Consider the following 16,994-nt stretch of genomic DNA (forward strand, 5'->3'; position numbering starts at 1 on the left):
CCATCACTTTTCATTTAAAAAGTCATGCAGAAACTTCCTGTTTGGCCTCAGGTTTCTTGTTCTGCTTATTTTTTTTATTTTAATAAAATAAATTAAAGAAAATTATTTGCTCAGAGATCTTTTTCTGCCTGTCCTGGAGGTCAAAAGGTTTGCGACGCTGTTTCAGTTTGATTTGGATTTGGTATCACTTAAAAAAGGAACTAAGTTTCCTTTCTGCTTCCTCTTTGCTTATTTTAAACAGAAATTAGTCTTTGTAACACAGATAAAACTTAATCTGTGGCAGCATTTCCTTTACAAATGTGTGCAAATCTGTGTCTATGTTCTGAAAATGTTGAAACCAGTTTCGTAATCGCCGTGTTTCTGTGTCCTCTGTCATGACCTGTAGAGGTTTGACTCTTCTGGTAAAACTCGGCTTCTTGTTGAAATATGTTGCAACATGGTGCCTGATGAAAACATGGATTCACTGGACTGTTTTAAAACTCCACTTTGCACATAATGTGTTGAAAAAGCATCATCCTTTCACAAATAAATCATATTTTAACCTACAACTGGCCCACTCTATTTTATTTTTTTGCTATTTTTGTCAGTCCTATTAAATTTATAACCACAATTTTTTTTAAGTCAGAGGACCTAAATGCTGGAAACAAGCAGTTAAAAACAGGAAAATCAAGACGTTATCCAGAATATTAAATTGGTCTTTGTGAAACAGATAAAGCCGGGATGAACTACGTCCGGCTTCATCTCTGATCCTTTTGTGAAACATTCCTGTGAAGGTCCGGTAGACTTGGCTCCATTCCAGTCCAAAATGGAAACATTTGTTAAATTTTCAGTTGGTGCGGTTCGCTTTCACACTGCACTGTCAAACGACCAAAACCCATTAGAAAGCCTGTTCCCCTCCTCGCCTGTGGTGGCGCTGTACAAAAAGCTACTGAAGGATTCGACACCAAACCTCTGAAGACACCGAGCGCAGTGGGACATCGGTGGTTGGAGTTCGCGCCGCAGTCGACGGGGTTGCTGGTTCTGTTGACTGATTTTATTATTTTTTCTTAGTCATATAAATTATTGTCCTTTTCATCCTTAAAATACCAAAGTTTCTATTTAACTTTATATTTTGATCCGTGTGATGATGTAATGTTTAAATATTAAAGGATTGATCATTTGATCAGTTACTCAGCACTTGAGAAGATTTTTTACCAAATACTTTTTTAGTCTTACTTGAGTACACATTCTGTCTACTGACCTCTGGTCAGAGCGCTGGTGACCTCTCCTCTGTCAGACTGCCTCAGGGCAGCTGTGGCTACTATCCAGTAGCCTGCCACCATCAGTGTGTGTGTGTGTGTGTGTGTGTGTGTGTGTGTGTGTGTGTGTGTGTGTGTGTGTGTGTGTGTGTGTAAATGACTGTATTGTGAAGTGCTTTGGGCTCCTCTGGACTTGAGTACAAGCCTTTTGATGTTCTACATTCTTATTGATGAAACATAAGCAAAAACAGAGCAGCGTCTTAGTGGTTGGAGGATTTCTCTTTTGTTTTGCTGAAAGACGGTGAGTCATTTCTCTCGCTAGGCTAGGCTAGGCTCTCAAGTTTGTTGTGGTTGTATTTACCCAGAATGCCCTACACCGTAGCCTATTTTCTGCTCTTGGAGAGGTCTCTGGTTCGTTTGGTGTTCAGATATGCATTTGAACTACAGCACAGTTCACTTCAACCGAACAAACTTTACCCACTAACCCCAGTTTGTAGGTAGACCAGAGTTCAGTTTTTTTTTTTTTGCATTCACACCTTCGGAAAACGAACCGTACTTTCTATGCAAACGGACTGGAGTTTTATCCAAGTGGACTAAATGAACCTTAGAAGGGAAATCCCCTGTGGATAAAGCAGTCAGGACTGTTAGCTCATGTGAATACGTTAACAGTGAGAGGGTGTATTTTAGTCTCTGTGTGTTTTAGGCTGGTAGACGGGATGTGCTCAGACCACAGACTGACGGATGCTCTGGGTTTTTGTTTCTGCTCTCCTTCACCTTTTCCTGTGTGGTTTGGCCAAAGAAAGCTTTGCATAGTTGGACTGTTTTTCAGCTTAGACTGTCAGTCTTAAATGGCATTCGTGTAACTTTAGCTTTTCTGAGAACTTGTGATTAAACGGAAGTCTCATTGCTTACGGCAAGATCACATCTATTAAAAATAAAAATGTGAAAACTGATGAGGTTGAAGTGAGAAACTGCTCAAAAGTGCTTTTAGCTTTCAGTGTCTCTGCTGAACTCAGGGGATCAGGATCCAGTTTAACGACAGAGACTTATCCAGATCATAGACAAAATTATTAAAACATATTTATCTGCAGACCTTTGAGACTTTAAAGATGGCCAAAGACTCACCTGAAACGATTTATCAAAATGTTCATACAATTCCAAAAGGTGAGTTACTCGTGTGTAATGTTTGTTGTAAAATACAAAAATATAAATGTACATTTTGTTTAGAACCAATGAAGTTGTTGGAAAAGCAGATTATTAAAACTGTTTTGTATGATATTTAGATTTCTTATTGAACCTATTTTTGGGTAATTAAAAGTTAGTGGTAGACTTGGTAAAAAAATATTCTCAACTGAACTTCCATTTTCCTCTTTTTTTAAACTCTACGTTGTTTTACGGTAAAAATAATGAAATCCTTCACCTAAAACAACCAGATTTGGTGTTTTGTTTTGTTTTTTTGCTTTTTCTTTCTTTTAAAAAGCAAGAAACCATTCTGTCTGTGCAAAATTGTGATTATTGAATTTTTTTTGCAGCGAGAAAAAAGGAACCATCAAAAACTTGTTCCAGCCGTCTGTTGTGTTTGTGGATAATTAGCTTCCTCCTGGTGGGAAGCATTGCAGTCAACATCTGGAGTAAGTCTCCGTTTCTTTTTCTTTTCTCACATTTTAATCTACTAGAGGGATTATTATGAAGCTACAGCCGTCACCTTACAAGCACAAACCTGTCTAATTACTTGTGTTTATGTCAGTATTTTTACTCATTTTATTTCGATGTTCGGTGACACGCCAGCAGAAAAGTTGTCCATAAGTGGAAGGAAAATTATTTATGGTTTTCAAACTGATTAATACACAAAACTGAAATGGAACTGCAAGCAGTTATAATGGGTTCCTCGCCCGCTCCCACCCTGCGCCGGCGCTCTGCGTTGGTCAACTGAGTCGGGAATTTTTTATGATGCTTTTTCATCACCAAAGATTTCAAAGGCAGGGCAGCTTTAAAAGAAATGTGGTGTTGCACCCAGCGTGAGCCGGGGTGAGCCGGGGTGAGCAGGGGTGAGCCGGGGTGAGCCAGCGTCCTCCGCTGCTAAACTGTGTCACTTCAGGCTTGGGTGAGGATTTAATGCAAAAATATGTGAAACTGGAATGAGACAACACAGACAAATACTTAGTATACAAATCATACTATGGCATGTGGATTTACTACACCATGGTGGGAAATGGAGGGAAATGTTTGTCACCTCATCAAGAATATAATTTTAAGGTACCTTACGAAAAAAAAAAATCTACAAATTAAGAAAACACTGCAGACAGATGTACTGAAAGGAACCATAATAATCTGATCCAGGCAGCACCGCAAGTATCCAAATCATACCACGGCTGAATAAACATCGCTTTATATAGATATTATAACTCCCTCCAGGTATTTAATAATGATGCCCTGAGAACTGTACAAAACACAAAATACAGTTTTATAGAAAGAAAGACATTCTCATAGAGAATAGACAACTATTACACAGCAAAACATTTACAATAAAGTGGCTTGACTTACCAGAAACACGTCACCTTTAAAAACACGTGGCTAAGAAATTCTACAAATTCTTCAAATAAACATTTTATTTCCACACAAAACTAAAATGCAAAAATGTGTACCTCATTGGCCGCTTCAACCTGAAGGGTTAAGAAAGAAACCTTGTGTAGCGTCTTCTTCCAGCCCAGCTACAGCCTCGGTGCCTCACCAAACCTCTCCACCAACTAGGAAAACTAAGCATGCTGCCCTCTACCAAGTGAACTAAAGTAACTATAAATGTGTGCCTAAATGAAACAACAAATTAAACATTGGTTCCACTCCGGTAACATTTGTACAACCTTTAAACAGAAAATATTTTACATCACTTTAACTTGTTTACACCAACTTAAAACCATGAAATTAACCCAAACTGTATAACTGCTGCCGATGGCAGCCACAGATATGATGCTTAATTAGTTCATTTCAACTTTGATTTCCATGTAGATAAAGTCAGACCAGCCTAAATATACTGACAATAAAAGCATGTCAAGAGTTGTTAAACCTGTGACAATATTCAGCAGAGAGACATAAAAATATGAAGAATAATGGAAAAACAAAAGGATTCCCGGCTCCCTGGGCGGACAGCCATGCCTTGCAACACGGACACAAAAGGTTCAGGTTGTGTTAGCATTTAGCATTTAGCATCTGCAGCTATTTGACATATCCTCTGATATCCTAACTGCACATCTCTGACAATTTACTTAAAAATCACTTAAGAGTTTTCTAATGTACGGTTGCATTTGGATTAAAACAAACAACCTGCCTGTGTTGCAACACTAAATTCACTTAATTCTCCTCCGTCATTTGCAGTGTGTCTTCAGATGTACAAACAGAAAGCAACTTTCCAGGAGCTGGAGATGAAGATGGGAAAAGTACAAAATTACAGTGAAGTGCTGACTCATGAGAATAATGACCTGAACTTATGGCTGAACTTTTTTCTGAAATTCAAAAATGTTCAAGTCTCAAAATACTGCAATGGTGAAAGTGAGTTGGTATCATGTGACCTTCCTGAAAACAAAACAAATTACTCCTAATTGATGCTGAAAGTCGCTCCGTCTCCCTGTTTGTTTCACGTTGACAGAGTGTCAGCCGTGTCAGGAAGGATGGGTTGAGTTTCAGAAAAAGTGCTATCTGTTTATTGATGAACAACCTTGGAAAACCTGGAAGGAAAGCGATGAGCTCTGCAAAAGCAAATCCGCAGATCTGGTCGTTATTGATCACCTGCAAGAACAGGTGAGCTCTAGGACGGCTTCATCTTCTAAAATTACATTTTTAACTTTTAAAATATAATTGTAATGATTTTAACCCAAATGACTTTCAGGAGTTTCTCAGTAAACAGATTAAGTATTACTATGACGAATATCATGGATACTGGTTGGGCTTACGTGAAATTAACAACAGATGGGTGTGGACTGACGGACATAATGACACTCTTGGGTAAGAAATTTTAATTAAAAGTGAAATAAACACAAGAAATAACTAAGATAAAACACCGACTGTTTGTCGTCACCTTCCTAAAATAATCACCGAAATCCATTTTTTGGGGAAAAACTTGAATGAATGTTTAAATCAAGATTAAATCCACCTGGTCAGAGTTTATATTGAAACCAAATAATTAGAAAATTGACCAGAGGTGGACAGAGCAGACAAAACGTTTACTCAAGTAAAAGTACAAAAGTATTTGGTAAAAGTAACTGATTAAATTACCAATCTTTCAAGATGACATCACCAGTCAGACTGAAATATAACATTAACTGGAAATGTTGGTATTTTAAGGGCCAAACTGGATCATATATAAAACCTAATTACAAAATAACAAAAGTAGACCAAAGGAACATTTTCCCAAATCAGTTCCTTTCACTAAAACTCCAGACATTTTAATACAAACAGTCTGGTGACAAAGAATTTTGGTTTTTCATTCAATGAAGTTATTCACAGTATCTAGAAATTTACTCAAGTAAGAGTAACAATACTTCACAATAAAATAAATGAAAATAAAAAATACAGCGCACCAAAAATTCCACTAAAAGTTAATTTTTTTCCCAACATTTACTCAAGTAAATGTGAGTAAATGTAACATTGACCAACATAGTTGATGTGTCAATGATTTGGATAAATGCACTCAATAAAATGTATTGTTTCTTCTCAAATTAGGAACTTTTTGTTGTTAAGAATTTTATTTTTGTGTTTTTATGATGTAAAAGCACCTTGCTAAAATATGATATACAAATAAACTTGATTGATTGATTGATTAATTGATGTGCTGTATGTAGAAATCCACAGTAAGCCATTTCCCTTAAGTATTTTGGAGTTACATTCCTCAGAAAAATCACAAAATGTGAGGTTCTACTCTTCGGCAATCTGAATATCAGTTCTTGCCGTGACCGTGTAATTTTTCTCTATCATTTCTGTTTATATTAATTCAGTTTAGAACCAGCAGAATTTAACAGTCACTAATGTTTTGAAGGTTCTGGATAGGATCAGTTTATGGTTCCCACGGTCCGTTTGCTCTGCTGATCCCAGGAAAAACTCCGACAGAGAGTTGGGACACATCAGATAACGCCTTTCTGAACAAATTCATCTGCGAGCAAGAAGCCCTGCTGAAGCTTGGAACTAGAGCAGGGTGACTGTCTGACCTTTGACCCGACGCTGGGGGGTTTCAGAAACATTTCTCAAATGTCTGCTACCTAAATGAGCTTTTCTTGAGCTCCTGCTCCAACAGCAAACAGAGTTTGCAGCTTGTTTAGGCGCAGCAGCTCGTTTAGGCGCAGCAGCTCGTAAATCTGTTTGTGATTATTAGTGGTGACAGAGCCACACGATAAAATCAAACTTCTGACAGAGAAATGTGTTGCTTTGAAATTACAACCACAGACAAGATAGAGACAAAGTAAAAACATTTTAACATTTTGCAACTTTGAATTTGTCTTTGTAAAAAGTGCTGCATCGTATTTATGTGAATATGTGTTAAGATGCATGCTGGTTTTCACAGCTTCTACTCATTTTAAATAATATTTCTGCTGATATCTGCACAGATTAGCATTGTGTTCTTTATTCAGTTTTTTAAAATGTATTTTTATTCTTATGAATCTTTTTGCTTTGATTGCTTTTCACTTTGCTGATGTAACAAAATTTGACAAACAATAAAGGAATTTCTGTTCTGTTTTATTATATTCAAAGTTTTTCACTCATAATCAGACTTTACTGCTCCCAAATATGCTTTTAATTATTTTATTGAACTGAGTTCATCAATTTAATTTAATTTATTTTGTTTAAATGGCAGGCTGCATATTAAAATATTGTCGTAAATATTCCAAAATTATTTCTGCTTTGGGTCAGTTATACAGAAGAATTTTATTTGTTTGCTATATACCACAAATTTAGGAGAAAAACTTTTTTTTTCTTCTTTTTTTTGCCAGAATTACTTTTCCGACTGACTTCGGTCAAAACTTTGTTTTGTTTTTATTTAGTCCGGTTCTTTCTGACAGAACTGGTGTAGATTTCATTTCTGAGTTTTCAGCCAGATCCATTTCAGAGAAAACATTTCTAACATCACATTCATAAACCATTTGGTCGGTTTGGACACTGACGTATTTCTGAGAATAGTTTCCATTCCACTTAAGGAAATCACACTGTCAATATATCTTGGTGTTAATTTGTGACGTCGGTTTCTAAGAGTTTATGAGGAAGTAATTTATTTATTTCTGAAGTTGAACCCTCTCACAGATTCAAAACGTCTGCATTTATTTTCTGCTTCTTTCACGGTTTCACTTAAAAAAATGTTTGTACAGTTTATGCAAACATTAAGGAGCAGAAATGAAAAGACACTGGATTTTACAGCACAACTTGTGTCTTAATTTGTGTTAAAGACAAAGACCCAAGATTCAGACGAATGATCAGCAAGATTTAGAAGAACTAAAAGTTTTTGCATCTAAAGATCAACAGGAAACCAACAAGTCTTGACTAAAAACTCGACTAAAAACCCACCTGTTTAGGATTGTATTTGAAAAGTAATCAATTACAAATTTATTGATGGATCCTGACTTAATGTCGTGTTTTGATTGTTGATTCTGTGTTTGTAATGATGTAAAGCACTTTGAAATGCCTGCTGCTGAAATGTGCTATACAAATAAAATTTGATTGATTGATTGATTAAAGGGAACGATTCAGAAAGGTTTAATAATCTAGTTAACTACAGAGACATGAGCAGAAAACCAAGAGAAAGTTAAACAGCCTGTAGGAAAAACTAGAAGATTAGAAAACACAAAATAAAACCTGAAAAACAGGAAACAGGAAGTAAACTCTGATGACAGATGAACAGATAAAACCTGATGTAGCTTCACAGCTTATGATGACAAACACAGAACAACATAAAAGGAAACAACAAATGATTAAAAACCAAAGAGAAATACCGGAACGACTGGACTTCTAGTTAAAACCAGTCAATCGGATCATAAAAACAATAAACACAAGAATAAATGATTAATTCATAATTAACTTTTTCAGTTTTGTCTAAAATATTGTTGGGTTTAACCGTTACGTAGATTTATGGTCAAATGATCAGTAGTCAGAATCCCAAACTTTTACCAAAAACATGTTTGTATCCAATTATTAACTATTATTATTTCTAACCATTACAGTAAATATTTAGTGAAATAATGTTTTTTTTTTTTTTACCTCTTAATGATAACAGACCAAATTATTTAAAATGCATTTAACTTTTTTTGTGTAGAAAAGCCTAAATACTTGCACATTAAATTACTTCATTTAAAATGAGTTTAACATTTTTCTGTTTTGTCAGTTTAAGAAGCTGCATATGTAAATGAACTGTTCAATTTCATTATAAATTCTGATTGTGGTTATTAAACCAAGCAGAAGAAATGTTTCCAATATTTTAATTTCACTTTAAAATGTGTCAATTCAACCAACAACGTAATAGGAGGGATAAGATAACAATTATTATATATATTTTTAAAAACCTCAGAAACCAAACAGGCTCATGTTTGGTTTCTGACCAAACATGTCAGAAACCAAACCAAAAAAATATTTTTTTCTGATTTAAACATCAGCCAGAAAAATCTGAAAAAATACGATTTAAGGATTGAAAGATAAATATTTACAATTTCTTCACCCGCTTTGGATGTTATCATCCCATAGAATGGCGATTATCAGTGGTTATCAGCCCCATTGAATGGCCTCAGTTGGTCCCTGCTCTACCTGCTAGCAGGCTGTTATCAACCGTTATCAACCATTCTATCGGTGATAACAGCCGCTTGTCGCTAATAGAACCTTTTTTTTTAACCTTTTTTTTTAAAAAAACCTTTATTTATAATTTATCTGCGAATTTGAACAGGATATTAAGAATTTACTAAAAATACAAAAGCCAAACGTATCCGTCATAAGATTTTAATTAGGTATTGTAACAATCGTTACAGTATTTAAAAACAACTCACTAAAATCTAAAACCGGAGTTTTTTGTTTATTTTTGTTCGCTTTTTTAAAGACCTATATTTCCAATATGCCTTTTATTTCTTTGGATTTTTTCCAATAATTCACTCAAAATAAATGCCAAAATTTAACATACTTGGTTAATTTTATTGGATCTTTACAAGACGTGTTCTCTCAATACATGCCGTGTTTTTATCTTCCGGTCGTGCAATTTTATATATATATATATATATATATATATAAGCATACAATGAAATTAAAAGGTATATTCTAGAGTTATGTAGTGTTATGAGTTGTCCAACCTCATAGCCTTCCACTAGGTGGCTGTATGTACATCCGAAGTTGCTTGCAATCCATTAATAATGATAAGAAGAAGTTAGGGTTGGCCCTAATCTTATTTTTAATTAAAAAAATTAAAAAGAAAAATACGGATGGATTTGCTCATATGATTATATGAAAATCTGTGTTTGTACCATATGAAAATGTTTAATATTTGTATTAGTAGTAATAATAATAAATTACGGATTGCACCCGACAAAACATTAGAGAAGAAGAAGAAGAAGCTTACGTCATTCGACGCGACACTTTCCACGGTCGGAGCTGGTGAGTAGCCCCTGAATCTGTCAAATAAAAATGTAGTAAAAAACCTCAAAAGACCGAAAGTCTACATTTATAAATCTGCTGATGGTAGTTCTATGAGTTAATGTTAGCGAGTATGTGGCACAGCATTGTCATGTTGGAATCAACTCTTTTTGCCCACATGCAGAACACCACAGAGTAGACAAAAGATCAGTAATAATATTTATTGCAGATTCAGATAAGGGTTGTCTTGAAAGGACACGGCACTCTGGAGGCAGCTCTGGAAAAAGGCGGCTCACTACGGTGGCAGTAGAGAGAGAGATGATGAGTTCAAGGATGTGGGAAAATGGAAACACAGATTCGTAACAGAACTGGTCTTACTTGTGGAGTTGGCGGTTCAGATTGGGGAGGGAAATCTGCCGGGTTGGGTTCCGATCGGACGGGGTTCTTCTTTGACCGTAGCTCGGGTGAGCTGGCGCGGAAGAGGCTGTGGTGGAGGGCGGACAGGTAAGTTCAGGCGGTGGGAGACAGAGGAGCGGTTCGACTGCACGTCAGGATTCCTCAGGAAAACGGCTTGGTCCACTTGAGGAAAACAGGGAAGGAGCTCGGGCAACCAGTGGGTAACTTCCACGGCGTCACGAGAAGGTAGGTACAGGGAAAACCAGGGGAGAAAAAACCTCTCACGGAGGAAACTCAGCGTCTGGCTGAAAACACCTGGAGAGAAGAAAAAAAACAACAACAGGAATCACTCGAGATTTCTTAGGAATCCAGGAGTAGCTATACTAGGAGGGTCTGACTACCATTGTTGGCAAACACTCAGGCGTCGGAGAAACGGCAGTCAGCTCCTCTTGAACTCCCGAGATGATGAGAAGATGTGGTTCAGGTGCGCCTGATACCGGCACGCCCCGCCAGGAGGAGCCACCTCTGGCGCCATCTGGTGGAAAGCTGTAGGAGCACCACCAGAAACCCCACCAGGAACCCATATCCCCAACAGTACCCCCCCCTCAACGGTCGCCACCTGGCGGCCGAGAAGAGCTAGAAGGAAGAGAGCGCCGATAATCAGCAATAAGAGACGGGTCCAAAATAAATGACCCGGAAACCCAAGAACGATCCTCCGGACCGTAGCCCTCCCAGTCGACGAGGTACTGCCAACCACGACCACGCCGACGGGAGTCCACGATCCGGCGGACAGCATAGACCGGGTCACCCTCCACATCACGGGCGGGAGGAGGGGGCTCGGAAGGAGGGCAGAGAGTACTGGCCTGGACGGGTTTGATTTGTGAAACATGGAAGGTGGGATGAATGCGCATGGAGGCAGGGAGACGGAGGCGGACCGCAGACGGACTGATAATGGATTCAATGTCAAAAGGGCCAATAAACCTGGGGGACAGTTTCTTAGACATGGATTTTAACGGGATATTATGTGAGGACAACCAAACTTTCTGACCCGCAGTGTAGATTGGAGCGGGGATTCTCCTGCGGTCTGCTTGGCGTTTATTTTGCTCCGCTGTGCGGCTGAGGGCCTGGACAGTGTTACTCCAGATCTTTTTACAACGACGGATGTGGTGTCGTACTGAAGTCACTGTAATGTCTTTCTCCTCTGAGGGGAAAAGCGGTGGTTGATAGCCTAGGGATATTTCGAATGGTGATAACCCAGTAGCGGTGGATACATGACTATTGTGCGCATACTCAGCCCAGGGAAGGAATTGGCTCCATTCGGATGGGTTTGTGGATGTGAAGCAGCGAAGGGTTGATTCCAGTTCCTGGTTCATGCGTTCAGTCTGGCCATTGGTCTGTGGGTGGAAACCTGAGGAGAGGGAAACCTTAGCGTCAAGCGCGGAACAGAAATTTCTCCAAACTTGGGAGATAAACTGGGGCCCTCGGTCCGAGAGAATTTCCTGTGGGATGCCGTGTAAACGGAAAACATGTTTAACCATTAGCTGGGCTGTCTGAAATGCGGTGGGTAACTTTCTCAGGGGAACTAAATGACAGGCTTTCGAAAAACGATCGATGATAGTCAGGATGGCGGTCATGCCCTTAGACGGAGGTAAGCCGGTGATGAAGTCGACAGATATGTGGGACCACGGACGTCCGGGAATGTGGAGAGGTTGGAGGAGACCCGAGGGAGGTCGGTGAGAGGACTTATTTCTCGAACAAACCGGGCAAGCTAAAACGTATTCTTTTACGTCCTTATGGATGGATGACCACCAAAATCTTCGGCTTATGAGGGCGACAGTGCGACTAATGCCCGGGTGTGCAGAAAACTTGGATGAATGAATCCAATATATAAACCGGGCTCTGACTGTTGTGGGAACATAGATCTTATCCTGTGGACAGGAATCGGGGGTCGGCTCGGATTGTTGCGCTTGTTTAATCAGATCTTCTATTTCCCATGTGACCGCAGCTACAGTGCAACTGGGCGGCAGAATCGGATCGGGGGCTTTAACCACATCATCGGAAGAGTAGATGCGGGATAAGGCGTCGGGTTTAACATTACGAGAACCAGGGCGAAAAGAGATGGCGAGATTGAATCTAGAAAAGAATAGTGACTAGCGGGACTGACGGGGATTGAGTCTCTTAGCGGATTTGAGATAAGCGAGATTCTTATGATCCGTCCACACTATTACGGGATGTACAGCCCCCTCCAGCCAGTGTCGCCACTCTTCCAGAGCCAGTTTAATGGCCAGTAATTCCCGATCGCCCACATCGTAGTTGCGCTCCGGCGGGGATAGTCTACGGGAAAAAAAGGCACACGGGTGAGTCTTATTGTCAGAACCTGAAACTTGAGATAAGACAGCCCCCACACCCGTATCTGATGCATCCACTTCAACTATAAACTGTTTCTTGTGGTCCGGCTGAATGAGCACAGGAGCACTAGCAAAAAGGGTTTTTAGTTTTTTGAAGGCTTCAGCTGCTTGTGTGGTCCAACTGAAAACCACCTTGGAAGATGTTAAAGCCGTCAGAGGTAAGGCAGTCTGGCTGTAATTGCGAATAAATCGGCGGTAGAAGTTTGCGAACCCGAGAAATCTCTGCAGCTGTTTTCGCGTCTCAGGAACTGGCCAGTCTAAAACAGCCTTAATCTTCTCCTCTGTCGGTCTTACCTGTCCGCCCTCAAGAATGAACCCCAGAAACGAGACTGATGCGGTATGAAATTCACACTTCTCTGCTTTCACAAACAGCTTGTTCTCGAGGAGGCGCTGGAGAACGAGTCGGACATGGCGTCGGTGTTCAGCGAGGGTCTTGGAATAAATGAGTATATCATCTAGATACACAAACACAAAAACATTCAAAAAGTCTCTCAAAACATCGTTAACTAAGGCTTGGAAAAATGCTGGAGCGTTCGATAAGCCGAAAGGCATAACCAAATACTCGAAATGACCGATAGGGGTCTTAAATGCTGTCTTCCATTCGTCACCTTGACGAATGCGGAGCAGGTGGTAAGCGTTCCTAAGGTCTAATTTAGAAAAAATTGTGGCATCATGTACTGGTTCAAAAGCTGAGGATAATAGTGGCAAAGGATACTTGTTTTTAACCGTTATTTGGTTCAACCCCCGGTAGTCAATGCAGGGACGGAGGGAGCCGTCCTTCTTTCCCACAAAAAAAAATCCTGCTCCTAACGGAGAAGAGGATGGGCGGATGATTCCTGCAGCGAGAGAGTCATTAATATATTTCTCCATTGTTTCTCGCTCAGGTCGAGAAATGTTATAAAGGCGACTGGAGGGAAGAGGTGCCCCAGGGAGGAGATCAATGGCGCAATCATAGGGACGGTGAGGGGGAAGAGAGAGAGCCTTTGATTTACTAAACACAGGGGCCAAGTCGTGGTATTCGAGCGGAACTGAAGACAGGTCGGGAGGATCTGCTTGTTTAGAGGCGACCGGTGAGTATCCTGGAGGGACTGCGGAACGGAGACAGGATTGATGACAGGAAATAGACCATGATTCTATAAGACTATCGGACCAGTTGATGTGCGGGTTATGCTGTTGTAGCCAACTGAAACCAAGGATTATGGACGAACTGGCAGTGGGGAAACAAAAAAACGAAATTAGCTCTCTATGGTTGCCAGAAGTGACTAGATGCAACGGCTTGGTTTGGTGAGTAATATGAGGGAGAGTCTGACCATCAATAGCTGCAACCCGCAGGGGAACCGATAACGGAATGGTTTCAATAGATAACTGCTGAACTAAAGTTGAATCAATAAGGTTCTGTTCGCAGCCTGAATCGACAAGGGCTGACATAGGTAGAGACTGGTTACCGTAAATCAGGGTAACAGGTACCAACAAACGAGGAGACTTTTCATTCAGGAGGTGGTCCGCCAACCTCCTCGCTTCTACTGGCGGACCTGTGGGTTTAAACGCACAGGGCAGAGTGCTATAAAGTGACCAGGGGCCCCACAATAAAGACATAGACGAGATGTCATTCTCTTATGTCGCTCCTCCGGGGTTAGGCGGGTTCGACCAATCTGCATCGGTTCTGGATCTGTGGAACTCTGTGGAGACGTGACAGGAGGAGATAGTGGAGAAGAGGTGAAAAATTTTACTGGTGGTTCTCTACGGCTCCTCTCCTTTGTTCGGGAGCGAATTCTATTATCAAGACGAATGGTAATGGCGATTAGATCCTCTAAGGATTCTGGCTCATCTAAGGTGGCTAGTTCATCCTTTATCGATTCACTTAAAGCGTGAAAATACGCACTCTTTAGTGCGGCGGCGTTCCAGTTGGAGGCTGCCGCTTTTATTCTGAAATCAACTGCGAAGTCAGCGACTGTCCGCTGCCCCTGCTTAATCCTCCATAACTCTCGGGAATCAAAGGTTTTGTCATGTTCTTGACTGAATACTTGTTTAAACTCCCTTAAAAATTCATCGAAGGTGCAGCCGTAATTGACGGGTGACGGGAATCTGGCTTCAGCCCAGCGTAATGCTCGGCCTGACAACAGGGAGAGAACATACGCAATTTTGGCACCATCATGGCCAAAACTTTGAGGGGAGTGATTAAAAATGATGGAACATTGTAGAATGAAACCCCTACATTTCTCCATATCGCCAGAATACCTTTCAGGGGTAGGAGGACGGATCTCCGAAAACGTGGAATGGACCGGTGGACCTGGATCCGGAGCGCGGGCTGGTTCGAGAGCGGGTGGCTGTGGAACAGAGCTTTGAAGGAAAGTTGTTAGTTCCCCTAGACGCCGATTTGTCTCGGCCTGTCGGGTACTTAATTCTTGTAAAGCCGTTTCATGAGATTGTAGGAGTGAATGTTGTTCAGAAAGAGTTCTTCTGATGGCGTCTGCTGGGCTTGGTGATTGGCCTGAGTGTTCTGTCATGTTGGAATCAACTCTTTTTGCCCACATGCAGAACACCACAGAGTAGACAAAAGATCAGTAATAATATTTATTGCAGATTCAGATAAGGGTTGTCTTGAAAGGACACGGCACTCTGGAGGCAGCTCTGGAAAAAGGCGGCTCACTACGGTGGCAGTAGAGAGAGAGATGATGAGTTCAAGGATGTGGGAAAATGGAAACACAGATTCGTAACAGAACTGGTCTTACTTGTGGAGTTGGCGGTTCAGATTGGGGAGGGAAATCTGCCGGGTTGGGTTCCGATCGGACGGGGTTCTTCTTTGACCGTAGCTCGGGTGAGCTGGCGCGGAAGAGGCTGTGGTGGAGGGCGGACAGGTAAGTTCAGGCGGTGGGAGACAGAGGAGCGGTTCGACTGCACGTCAGGATTCCTCAGGAAAACGGCTTGGTCCACTTGAGGAAAACAGGGAAGGAGCTCGGGCAACCAGTGGGTAACTTCCACGGCGTCACGAGAAGGTAGGTACAGGGAAAACCAGGGGAGAAAAAACCTCTCACGGAGGAAACTCAGCGTCTGGCTGAAAACACCTGGAGAGAAGAAAAAAAACAACAACAGGAATCACTCGAGATTTCTTAGGAATCCAGGAGTAGCTATACTAGGAGGGTCTGACTACCATTGTTGGCAAACACTCAGGCGTCGGAGACAGTCAGCTCCTCTTGAACTCCCGAGATGATGAGAAGATGTGGTTCAGGTGCGCCTGATACCGGCACGCCCCGCCAGGAGGAGCCACCTCTGGCGCCATCTGGTGGAAAGCTGTAGGAGCACCACCAGAAACCCCACCAGGAACCCATATCCCCAACAAGCATGTGTTTGTACAGATTTAGACACGTTTTTAACCCTATTTGGTAGAAAAAGAGGCTACTTTAGCGAGCTAAAGTAGCCTCTTAAAAGCCAGTCACATTCAAATGTAGCTGTCCTTCATACCTTTAATAACAATGTGCTAAAATTTTGTTTTTTATTACTATGTTATGCTTCTCGGTGTTACAGTATTTCTGTCTTCTTTCTGTTCTCTCCCACTTTAGAACCATGCCTAAATATAAGAGCAGTGTCCGTTGTAAGACCAAAAAAATAAAAGTAACTCGGAAAACCATCGGTGCTCGGGCGAAATATTCCTACATTCCCTCACATGCAGGCTCATCTGACACCAACACTGTTTTTCCCTCATCAAATGATATTTGTACTGAAAACTCAAAGGAAGAAGGGACCGCGTATACCAGGGCAAAAAGGAAGGAGCTGAGCCTATGGGATACACTAAAAGATCAGGTCTTGGAAGAGTCCTATAAGTCCTCCGCTCCTTTCTCTGACATGTGCTCTGTGTGCAAGAAACCTGGAGTATACCGCTGTCTGGAATGCAGCAGAAGCAGTGTTTTTTGCAAGGATTGTGTCTACACAGTACCCATAAATTCTTTGCACCTCCCTGAAAAGTGGAATGTAAGTTCATTTTTGTTGAATGTACTAATAAATATTGTAATTGATATGTATAGAATGAGAATGAGTTCTTAATTGCATAAAATTCGGTTTTTCTCTGTCCTTTTTTGTGTCTCTTTAGAAAACCTGCTATGAGGCTGCTTTCCAGCAGTTGGTGTTGCATTTAAGTGGGGATCACAGTACCCATGTTGTTTACTCCAGAGATGTAAAGACTTTTGTCAACACAGGTATGTTTTTACACTATGTAATTTTTTAATTAATTAATTTTGTGTATATGTGTATGTATATATATATATATATATATATATATATATTTATATATATATACTGCTCAAAAAATAAAGGGAACACTCAAATAACACATCCTAGATCTGAATGAAAGAAATATTCTCATTGA

At 40.6% G+C, this 16,994-nt stretch overlaps 1 long non-coding RNA gene across 2 annotated transcripts; it reads left to right on the plus strand.

The window, feature by feature from the left end:
- The first annotated feature begins 2,255 nt into the window (after positions 1-2,255).
- Positions 2,256-5,510, plus strand: LOC114142275 (uncharacterized). Of its 2 annotated transcripts, XR_003594983.1 has the most exons (4): positions 2,256-2,402; positions 2,771-2,869; positions 4,611-5,033; positions 5,122-5,510. It is a non-coding gene; the product is annotated as an uncharacterized LOC114142275 (long non-coding RNA). The 2 variants fall into 2 exon arrangements; XR_003594982.1 differs by having other exon boundaries at positions 4,611-5,510.
- The last annotated feature ends 11,484 nt before the right edge of the window (positions 5,511-16,994 follow it).

The sequence above is a fragment of the Xiphophorus couchianus genome, chromosome 3 (genome assembly GCF_001444195.1).
Source record: "Xiphophorus couchianus chromosome 3, X_couchianus-1.0, whole genome shotgun sequence".
Lineage (NCBI taxonomy): Eukaryota > Metazoa > Chordata > Actinopteri > Cyprinodontiformes > Poeciliidae > Xiphophorus > Xiphophorus couchianus.